General features: G+C 45.0%; 1 protein-coding gene across 1 annotated transcript in view; it reads right to left on the bottom strand.

Annotated features, from left to right (window-relative positions):
* Pdk1 (Phosphoinositide-dependent kinase 1) overlaps window positions 1-11850 on the bottom strand; it is a 423846-nt gene that overhangs the window by 192167 nt on the left and 219829 nt on the right. The window contains exon 2 of the mRNA XM_017901522.1: window positions 748-795. The gene's annotated coding sequence lies outside the window, so the exon portion shown is untranslated. The remainder of the gene's footprint in view (window positions 1-747; window positions 796-11850) is intronic.

The following is an 11850-nucleotide window of genomic DNA, read 5'->3' as shown; positions in this document are numbered from 1 at the left end:
GTGGCCGACATTTCTCCATACGTTTATAATTTAATGTCTATATTAACGCTAAACGTACCGGTATTTTACGCACACCTATTCTTACCATAGGGGGTCAAATGATCCCTCGTGGTATATACAGAATTACTATTATTATATTATTATTATTATACAGAGAAGGAATTTTTCTCGGTAAAAAATAAGTTAAGAGAAAAACGGGAAGCGAGAAATTAAACAATCGGATAATATAACAATTTACAGAAAGTCAGATGAACGAGAAAAATAATAACGAATATATTTATAAAGAATAGATATATCATTATTATATTATATAGAGTATAATTAATAATATATATTATAGATATGTATTTATAACGAATAGATTTATAAAGTAAATTTTGAAAAGGGATATTTGACCCCCTTAGGTATGTTTAGTGTTAAATAGACAATTTTATCACGTATCAACGACTATTACCACCATAATTAGTAATTTTTATTATCAAAAATAAAAATTTTTATTTTCAAGTATTTAAATACTGTACTCTCTCATAATTATTCGTATGTATTATATTTTTATATATATTATATGCATATCATTTTCCGTAAGCCACAATTTTTTTTATTTCCACAATTTTTGCTATATTTTTCGTCACACCGAATGTAACGGGTAATAATTATTGCGTTGGCCTTTCTTTCTATCTCGTTTCCTCGCGTCCTCCATTTTCTCGAATATTTTTTCCAAAATAAAATATACTTGGCTCTACTTACGATCACAGAATTACACGCAACGTTAGAATCGCTGTCCACGTCGGGGTCCTGAAAGAGAGAATAAAAGAAGGTAGTAAATTAAGTATATAAAAATGGCGGTCGTGATCATGGAAGATGAGTTCTGTTTCTCTCGTGCATGGTCGATGAACTTTCATCGCAGTTTATGACTATTGCCCTGCGTAGGCACCGTAGCTTGCTTCGAGAGAACACTCGAAAAGAATTTCGAATATCCAAAACAAATACAGCTCGAGGGTAGACAGTTAAGTAGATACATTTCAGCTTAGGGTCTTTAAGCCTAAATACCCTGAGAAGTATACACGTTAACCGAGGGACGAATTCTTTTCCCTAAATCCAATATCCCCAAAGAGTTCTAGGAAGCATTGTAAGCCCTCGTTAACCAAAATGGCGATACCGATCGCCTAATGGTTTTGACAACCCCCGTCACTTGACATAACCTAAAAATTACGGTAAAGACCTCGACAAAGGGACGAATTCGTTGTCCAATTTGTGCGAGTTTGCTGTTTAATAATTATATATTAATTACAAATTATAATATATTCACGTCACAAAAAGATTACAACGATTAGGTATGTGTGGTGAAATTTCTCTTAATACCATTATTATCTCGTCACTGTTCACTTTCACGCTTTTCATAACAAGCTGACTTTCCTCACATCATATTGGCTCTAACCTATAACAATTGCACAATACCACGCATTTTAGATCTTTCACTCGCACTTCCAAAAACATATTAGGTCTACCGAAAAGTTCTGTCCGTTTTTGAAGTAAAAGAAAATAATACATTTTCAACAAATTTATTTATATTTATCTAACAATATCATTTTCATCGTTACTTATGACCACTTCCCAGGATGATGGAATTAGGTATTAAATCTGGGAAGTATAGTGAATTAGACAAAACTTTAGGTGACATTAACGGACAGAACTTTCCGGTAGACCTAATACATATCTGCAATCGTGCCTAGCACACTCGCATTCACACTAATAAAACCAAATCCACAATTTGCGCTTTTAATTTCCTCTTGGAATGAGTCTATTTTCTTACTTACTTCCGATATTAAATCATGCTCACTGAGATCATGGCATAATTCAGATGCTGGGATTATCTAAAGCCAGGCATCCTACTTTATCTAAAGACCCTGGCCCAACCAAAATGGCGATACCGATCGCGAAACGGCTCTGACAAACTCTGTCACCTGATGTGACATAACCTAAAAACTGCATAAAGACTACATAGATAAAGGGATTAATTCGTTGTCTAATTTTTTAATTTCCTCTTAGAATGAGACTATTTCCTCACTTGTTCCCGATATTAAATCATGCTTATCGAGACCACAGCATAATTCAGATGCCAGGATTATCTAAAGCCTAGCATCCTACTTTATCTAAAGACCCTGGCCCAACAAAAATGGCGATACCGATCGCGAAACGACTCTCTCAAACTCTGTCACCTGATGTGACATAACCTAAAAACTGCATAAAGACCTCGATAATTCGTTGGGGATTAATTCGTTGTCTAATTTTTTAATTTCCTCTTGGAATGAGTCTATTTTCTCACTTGCTCCCGACATTACATCACAGTATAATTCAGATGTCAAGCATCCTATTTTATCGAGGTACTTCCATCTACTGACCCTGGTCCAATCAGAACCCTTAGTCCCTCGCGTTACAATTGAATTACGAAAAATTTGACACTCGAAATAACGTGTTTCTATATCTGTAGTCTCTACTCCATCCCCAGCACCCAATGACGTTACGTGCCCCTTTTTCCAGAAGTTGCTGCGACAGAAGGTACTGAAAGCGTGCTCTCAAGCACCGAGTAACTTCCGCCAAAGCTTTATCATCGGAATATCGATCGAAAGTCACGATCGCCAGGCCGTGTAAGCGTTTGGTCCAGACGCAACTAGACACCCGCGGAGGATCTCCGGGTGCGTGCAAATAAGGATCGCGGCGGGTCGGACGCAAGCGCGGCGCAATTCGACGCAATTCGACGCAACCGTACGGCGCGGCGTAACGCGATTCAAATTTGTAGTAAGCAACGGCCTGGAATGTATTTTCGGTGCGGCCCGTGTGGGCAGATAATAAGGCGAGGCGCAATAAACGGATTTACGGTGGTTCGCGGAACGCCAGGATTTCGGGAACCGATCTCGCGGACCGGTTCGCGGATCTCGAGCAGGAGCGACCTGTGCAGTCCGCTCGAAATCGCTCCCAATTCGCTGGAACACTTTCAAAACTCCCCTCGCAATTTTACGATAATGATTCGCAAAGCAATTCGTCTCTTGCACGATCAGAATTTTTCTCGCCGATGTGTCTTGCAGCTAGGGTTCCACAGAAAATCCGAATTTTTTCAAGGAACACTGGTCAGTTGCACAGTGTAGCAGATCTAAAAATTGATTCTGCATCACACAGTGTATCTTCGCAGAGCGTTAGCAAGTGTTTACCTGTCTGTCGCGCGGCTTTCGTAAATCACAATTTCTCCCGAATTTTCTCGGAAAAAAGGAGAAAAAGAGAAAAATTGACTGCTCGTTTGTCGGATGCCAGGTTGCGTAAACCGAGTGGCTCTCGATGGACGCCCTGCTAAAAGTCTTGACCCCGTTGCCGAGGATCGTTCCGCTTTCGGGGAACACGCATTCGCGGAAAGAAAACACAACTGTGGCCCGTTTTCCGCCGACTTTAGACACCTTCTCGCGTTAAGCGCCGGTATATATCCGAAACTTCCTCGTTTGCTTACTCTCAGCGCTTCTGTTTTCGCTACTTGACCCTCTTTGCCTTCCAAACATATAGAGACTTCGAGTCTGAAGCCGCGGTTCTCAGAAATCTAATCGCGGATTTTCATTTACGCGACGGGAAAATGCATTTCGGAAAATTTTTCGAACAGGTTTCACCGACCTATTCCCGCAGTCATTGCGAAGCACCGATTTTCATTGACAATTTACCGTCAATGGAGAATCGTACGTTTCCCCGTACGAACAGCGAAATTTCTTGCACGTGTAATTCAATGGGACGTATTCGCGACACGTTGCGCAGAAGTTTGAAATTTTTGCAACTCGCATTGGAAACTGGAACGTCGCGGAACGGTGTGCGCAGCGTGTATCCCTGTTCACGATGTAATCACCGTGTAACAGTTTACGAGACTTCGGTTGTCGCCCATTGTCGTGACAAAAGTTCGAAACGAGGACTCGCGGCTTCCTCGAACGCGACACGGACACCGATTTCTAAGTGTATCCTAGCGTTATCTTTCGCAAGTGGTTTCACTTATGCAAATAATTGTACGGAAGAGAAGCGGGTCGCGGACGTGTTGGGTACCCGATTGCGAGAAAATTAATTATCCCTGCGGCGTTTATCCGATGATCGGGCCCCGTGGACGGATTTATTCGTGCCAGGAGCGGCGAAAATAGGCGTCGATTCGGACGGGGCCACGAGACACGGCCACCGCGATGGCGGACTTTTCGACGCTGCGCGATGACAAACGACGTCGCCGAAGACAACGTTGATCCCTTTGCATCTTTAATGATTCCGCGGAAGCATCGCTGCACCCGAGCGTTGCGACGAAAGAACGGAGCGGTTGTGTATCACGGGGGAAAAAGCGGCGGGGAATTTTTACAAAACTATCAATCTTACGCGGAGCGAAAGCTGAAACAATGGGTAGAATCGTGGACGATAAATCAATCTTATCGGGAACAAATTTTACCCGCAACAGAAGGCACGGAGAGAGGCACGCGGTCTTAGTCGACTTCCACGATGCAACGCGAATCTGCAAGCTCATCAACGGCACTCTTAGCCGCGGATGTCTGTCTGGGACGAAAGTTCGGTAACGATGCGGCCGCAGAAACACCGGGGCACGATAAAAATGTACAAAACGCAGAAAACGAAGGGATCTCGTTAAAACCTTCCCCCTCTGCGATCCTCTCTCTTCTCCGAAACAAACCGGAGAAAGAAAATCTATTTTAACGAAGCCCTTAATCACCATACGGTTCATTAGAGTTCGCAACAAATACAAAACATGGACGAAGCTTCGCGATGATAAATCAACCTTGGCACACATCGAAGGCTAGAAGAAGCGAGATGCGAGCTTAACGACGCCATGACGTTCGAGTCCACGTCTCGTCCTAGCTCGGGGTACAACAATGGACACGATCGTATGTCAACGAATCGGGATGATGGAGGGTACGGAACCCTTAACACTTTACCGACCGATAGCCTATTAACCCTTCGCGCTCGACGATTTTTTGGCTAAAGAGGGGTACGAGTTGAAAAATTTTCTTCCATAACGCTGATGATATTTTTCGAACAGTGAATAAGAAATCGTATAATAATTAACACAGAATTATTCAATTTCGATACCTCGCACACTCTTGCATTATTTTAAATTTGATATATTAATTAATATCGAGCTTCGAAATTTTATCAAATGGTAACCTAGAGTCACCTCTCGAGTGCAAAGGGTTAACTCCTTATTTATGCAAGAAAGTTTGCTCACCACGATATTAGTCGAAAATGTCAATAAAATTGAACTTTCCAGTCAGATTCTATTGCATTGCAATGGCTATAGCACGCCAATAGAATCTTTCCTCCTTATTTATGCAAGAAAGTTTGCTCACCACGATATTAGTTAAAGGGTTAACTCTTTGCATTCGAGGATTTTTTGGCCAAAGAAGAGCAGGGGTTCACAAATTTTCTCCCATAATGCTGACGATATTTTGTTCAACAGTAAATAAGAAATCGAGTAACAATTAAAACGTAGAATTATTTGCATACCGTTGCATTATCTTAAATTTGGTGTATTAATTAATATCGATCATCGAAATTTTATCTAATGGTGACTGAAGCTCACCACTCGAGTACAGAGGGTTAATCGGCTCTTTGTCACAGACGGATAGCCTATTAATCGGTTGCCATTATCATTACAGCAGTCATTATCATTATATGAACAGTAATTTGTTATTTAGTATTGAAGTACATTGTTCAGTTACGTCAGTTGCGTTATTTTCTAAGCTCCTACATTTTTATATGGGAGCAGTTTTATATGGGGGACACTAAGGAGAATCTGCAACTGAGCGTCTGGTCGGATGTACATATGCTGTTGAATCGCTAGCTAGTTGGTAAAGTGTTAAAAATCCTACATAACCTCAATGCTTCTCCTACGGGGGTCAGGTATCTTCTCGAAGATTTCACCCAAATGAAAACAGAAAAAGGGGTACGGAGCCCTAGCTGGAGAACGGATAGATCCAGAGGGGTTCGGAACGCACGCGCACGCGCGCGAGCGAGCGGGAGAAAGCGGACACGGTCGAAATAAAGATCGAGGCCCGCGGATCCGGATAATCGGATGAAGCCGTCTGGCCGTGCTCGGAGGCCGGCTGAGACGTGATGGATGAAAGGTGTTCCAGTTATGTGGATTCCGTTGCGCGGGATGATGAATGAACCGCAGCAGCCGGAGGCGGTCGAATTTCAGCGTCGGGCCACGAGCAAAGAGAGCGTGGACCGACGAGACAACGACCGCCGTGATTTCCAGAAGGGAGAGCGACCTTCTTCTTCGTCTCTTCCACAGCGACGGAAGCACCGCTCGTGAGAAGTCTGCCTTATCGTCCATAGTCAACGTCCGAAATGCGCTAATGACTCGGCAGTCAATGTATATAAATCCAATTCAACCATTCGATAAAACAGTTCAGTCAGTCGAACCGACACGTACGTTTGACTTGTTTCACCAAGACCTCGCGAAAGTTAATAGTGGACCTACTATGGTCAAATAAGCGGTGAATAGAAAAGTAGTAGAATCTTAAGAAAATTGAATAATGGGAGACATTGAAGGATTTATTATACGTATAGTAGAAGAAAAATGGCGTAGACGAGTGATTAGGATAATGTTGCACGTGGAATTTCGAATGCAAGTTTTAACCCTTTGCACTCGACGATTTTTTGGCTAAAGAAGAGTAGGGGTCCAAAAATTTGCTGTCATATAGCTGACGATATTTTAGTCAGCAGTAAATAAGAAATCGAGCAGTAATTAAAACGTAGAATTATTTGCATACCGTTACATTATCTTAAATTTGCTATATTAATTAATAACGATCTTCGAAATTTTATCTAATGGCGACTGAAGATCACCTCTCGAGTGCGAAGGGTTAAGAACGGTCATTTAGTTCATGGTAGATTTAGGGTTAAGGAATGTCCGTAGTCCTTGACCTCGGTCCTTTCAAGAGTACTTTGCAATAATTTCACGAGAACAGTTCATTTTCGGCAAAACGAATCCGCATTAAGATGGCAGTAGATTTGTTGGATGACCAACGGTCCGTTGATTCCTAGACATTAAAAAGACCTAGCTGATAAAGGCAGGCCAGTGTCAAAGTTCGAAACATCTTACTCATTCCTACCCTGACTAAGGGCCAATGGTCATTTTCACCTCATCAAAAATGTTTTCTTACTTTTTATTCTTATTCTTAAGTCTTATTTTTCTCCGCCGATTTATAGTTATTGTATTTTCCGACATAGCCTCGTTGTAGAACTTGTATTATATATCGAAGCGATCCGAAATTTACTAAAAAGATTAATCGGTCTATAACGTTCTTCATCCGGGCTCCAAGAGACTTAACGTATTTTATTTTATCAGTGTATGGAAAATCCCGTGATAGCGGTGTGAAGCCGACCTTATGGTCCATAGTCAACGTCCGAAATGCACTATTGACTGACCCCTGGGAGTCAACGAATGCCTCTTGTCATCTCTTCAAACCTTTACCTATTACATCATCATATACAAACTCCAAGCCTGAGACAAGTGATCTAAAACGAATCAAAGTCCATTGACAGCCAATCCTGTGTCAACCAATATTTCCCCAAAACATATTCCTCCCCTAACATACAGTCCCACGGATATATATCTGCATCTGGACACGAATAAAGAGCATTCTGCAAGTACAACACGGTGTTACACCTTCGCGAGATCTTCTTTAAGTATACGCAGTTATCCGCGTTAGTCTCAATTCGAGAGTTGGCAGAATGTTGCTCTCCTACTGATGACTCTGGTGTCAACCCTGTGTCAACGGGTGCTTCTTGTCATCTTCTCAAACCTTGTCCTATTACATCGTCGTATACAAACCCCAAACCTGAGACAAATCATCAGAAACAAACCAAAGTCCATTGACAGCCAATTCTGTGTCAACCAATATTTCCCCAAAACATATTCCTCCCCTAACATACAGTCCCACGGATATATATCTGCACCTGGACACGAATAAGGAGCATTCTGCAAGTACAACACGGTGTTACACCTTCGCGAGATCTTCTTTAAGTATACGTAGTTATCCGCGTTAGTCTCAATTCGAGAGTTGGCAGAATGTTGCTCTCCTACTGATGACTCTGGTGTCAACCCTGTGTCAACGGGTGCTTCTTGTCATCTTCTCAAACCTTGTCCTATTACATCGTCGTATACAAACCCCAAACCTGAGACAAATCATCAGAAACAAACCAAAGTCCATTGACAGCCAATCCCGTGTCAACCAATATTTCCCCAAAACCTGCCCCTTTTCTCATATATATAAATCCGCACTAGGACACGAATAAAGAGCATTCTGCACAGTACAATTCCACGGTATTATACCTTCGCGAGACCTTCCAAAACTGTACGTAGTTATCCGCGTTAGTCTCTATTCGAGAGTTGGCAGAATTTTGCTCTCCTTACGTCACAGGACATGTCCCGTGACACTCGCGTGGTCCTCCAGCGGATTCTTCGATCCCAGACTCGCGTCCCCATATGGACGACGTAATAGATCGGTATTCCTGACTCGTTTCGACCAACTCCGAGTAAACAATTCCCGCAGAAGGTCCGTGGAAAATTTCGCATCGAGGTACCGATTATCAGATGTAAGATAGGTAACTTTATTTCCAAGATCCGACGTATCGACGATTCTCGGTATGACACTGCGTTGCAATCGACTTTCAGCGGAAAGCTATCACCGGGAGCATATGTTTGTCCACGCGTTATCGGCCGTGAGTGGCAATCAGAAGCCTAGCGAGACTCGTAATCCGAAAACTCTAGAAACCTACCGAGAAACAAAAGATCCCTCGATCCCCAAGCCAACCCCTATTCTTCGATCCTGACCCCAAACGTCAGATGAGGAATCACAAACGGGTCAAGCCGAGTCCACGCATCCATCATCGGCTTGTCTGCTTGAAATTACTTTTCGCGGTTTTGGAATCTATTTCTCGAGAAAGCACCCTCGCGTAACCTCTGAGTGCGATCCGTCATCGAATTAATCGCGACGACGAACGAACCGCGATGGCGTCCCGCGATGGATCTTTTACAGTTGGCAGAGCGACTAGGGCTTCCCCTATTATCGGCGGATATTCGGCATTGGCTGGACAGATTGGTCGTTCACGGGACTTAGCATAGCCGGGGTGTACTACAGGCTGTGGAACACGTCGCGGCGACAACGAACGCGTTTCTCTAAGGTTTCGGTATTATTGGCTAACCGATAGGTTACCGTGTCACTCCGTCTAGACTGACACGTGTCGCGTGATCGATGGCCAGTCCCTAGCATCGGCACGCCTTCGATCGGCTTCTTCGTGGTCGGCAGAAAATTCCTTCGGGAAAACGCTGCTGCTCGGCTCGTGCTCGCAGTATAAATAGCGTCTAGACCCCTAAAGTTGGGTCTAGAGGAGCGAAGGTGTTTAGACGTCTCTCTTACGACTTACGATTCGCTTTAACGAACACTGCCACGTACACCAACGCTACTTTTAGCCGTTATTGATGCTCACGAGAGACGAGGCTTAATTCGAGACTGGTTCTTGGCGAAACAACGAGAGCCAAGCGCGTTGTTTTCGATCCTCCGTTCTCAGCCGTGACGCACATCGGTGAAGACACTTCGAAGAAACGCATCCGAGACTCGAGGACAGCTCTCGGCTAACGCGAGAACTCGGAACGTGTTTCCACCCACTTGCTCGTCGGAGGAACGCCGATTGAGGATGAAGGGAACGAGGCAGGGACGAAGGGACCGATGGAATCGTTTAAACATGGCCGATATTACGGAAACGTCCCTGTCCAGCACGCTTTCACGAAGGATTTACGGGTACAGGCATTTAAATTACGCCGCCTTGCCTTTCGCCGCGACCGGCCGGACAAAAGGGGGCGGAAATACTTTCGGGCCCCGATAAAGCGGGAAATTTTATCGGCCCTGGCGAGATAGCGACGACAGTGACGCGAAGATTGAAAAATATTTAACCGGTCGAACGACGAAGATAAGTTTAAATACCGACAGGGCCACGCTATTCAAACAGGAGGCAACGTCGGCAGGCGCAAATGCCTCGTTAAACATTTTCGACAGCCGGGCTATCGGGCCGCTTAAAGCATACCCAAATATTTCAGGCACACTCAAGCGCGCCAAAATATCGAGGAATCGTGCGCGGCACTCAGGGCCCGTAATCGATAGTCGGGAATACTCCGAAAACCTCACCACGAGGTGAAAACGTGGCAATGATGGTCAGATAAAATAGAAAACAAGTGAGATATTTCCCGCAGAACGAACATCCCTGTGCGAAAACTCGCGAGAAGGGGGAAAAAAGAAAAACCGGAAAAACGGTAAACGTATGAACGAAAAGTAGAGGAAGAAAGGGGGCAAATGGATAATTTCGGAATTTCTGGAAAGCCACGGGACTACCCCGGGGTCCTTGACGGGGTCGTTAACTCAGGGTCGCCGGTATGGCGCACCGTGGTGCGGTAGGGGGCCACCGATGACGTAATTCATAAATATTCCCCGACAATTGGCGTCCCCGGATCCGCTTTCTCCCCTCCGGTCGCGGCCGCTGTCCGGGAAGCGCTTAAGAGATTAAACCGGACGGTTCAAAGTTCTTGTCTCCCGTGTAAACACTTTAATGGAGGCCAGAAGCGGGTGTGCACCTGTTGCGCCGGCCGACCGCCGCGACCGAAAAATATTTCGAGCTCATCGGCCGTCCTGCGCCTCCGTCCTCGCTTTTTACCCTCTCTGCCTGGCCGCCGTCTCCAACCCCGTTAATAAAATTCTCTCGAATTCGCGCGCCCGATCCGTTTCGGCCACGGACGTCGTACATCTTCTCGCCGGGTCGCCTCGATGGTCGCTGGAATTCCGGCTGACCCGGCCGCGAAAAGGCGTGGAAAATAAAATGGCCACGACCACGCTCGGCCGATCCGTGTAGCTTCGTCGTGGTCACGTACAGCCTCGGGTGGGGACGCGGGGGGTGGCGGAAGGTAATTTTATCGAAGTGACAGGGGAAATTCGGTAATCCGAGGATATTGATTTCCGGAATCTCGGCTGGCTCGCAGATGGACGCGATAGAGATATCGAGCGACGCTTATTTTTAACGCGATTCCGGTAATCCCCGTTTCCAATCGTAAATAATTCATGTAACATCGATTACTTTCGCAGAAGCGGCCGAGGAGCAGAATTTCTGCCGATCCGCGCCGACCACGTCCGATCGCGTCGTAAATTCCCGCGTTATTAGCTTTCATTATCTACTCCGCGAAATCTCCGATATTTATTCGCCGGGGTATTTGAGGAGCGAGAAGGAGCAACGGAGTCGCTCGGATCTGTGCGTATACGTCCGATCGGCGACAAAATTGCAAACGCGGGAATTATGCAAACGAAGGATAATTCGCGTGTATTTATAGTCGTAATTACGCGAGACGCTTCTTTCCCCGTTCCCGTGTCCGAATAATTTACGAGGATTTTTACGGAACCACGAGCCGCGGTTCGGACGTAAATCTTCGTTCCTCCCGATCCTCTTCGTCTTCCTCCGCCTCGTCGCCATCTTTCTTTTCCCTTTTCTTCCATCGGGAACAATGAGAGTGATGCAACGTTAACTGTACATTTATCGTCGACATCTTGCTTGCGAATAATTACGTATTTCATTAGCCAGCGTGTAAACGCCGGTAATCGCGATGGTCAAAGCGGAAAACCGCGAGCGTAACGCGCCGCCTCGCGGAACCGGCGACCGTCCTTCCTCGCGAAATTAATTGCAGCGTGTAGCTGGAACGTAACGTTGGAGGAAAAATGGAGGGAACGGAGAGCGAGGTGAGAAAAATAGCGACGGGAATGACAAAGATGACACGCGTTC

The sequence above is a fragment of the Eufriesea mexicana genome, unplaced genomic scaffold (assembly GCF_001483705.2).
Source record: "Eufriesea mexicana isolate 0111107269 unplaced genomic scaffold, ASM148370v2 scaffold1623, whole genome shotgun sequence".
Classification (NCBI taxonomy): Eukaryota; Metazoa; Arthropoda; class Insecta; order Hymenoptera; family Apidae; genus Eufriesea; species Eufriesea mexicana.
The sequence above is the reverse complement of the archived record's forward strand: the minus strand, read 5'-3'. Positions and strand labels throughout refer to the sequence as shown.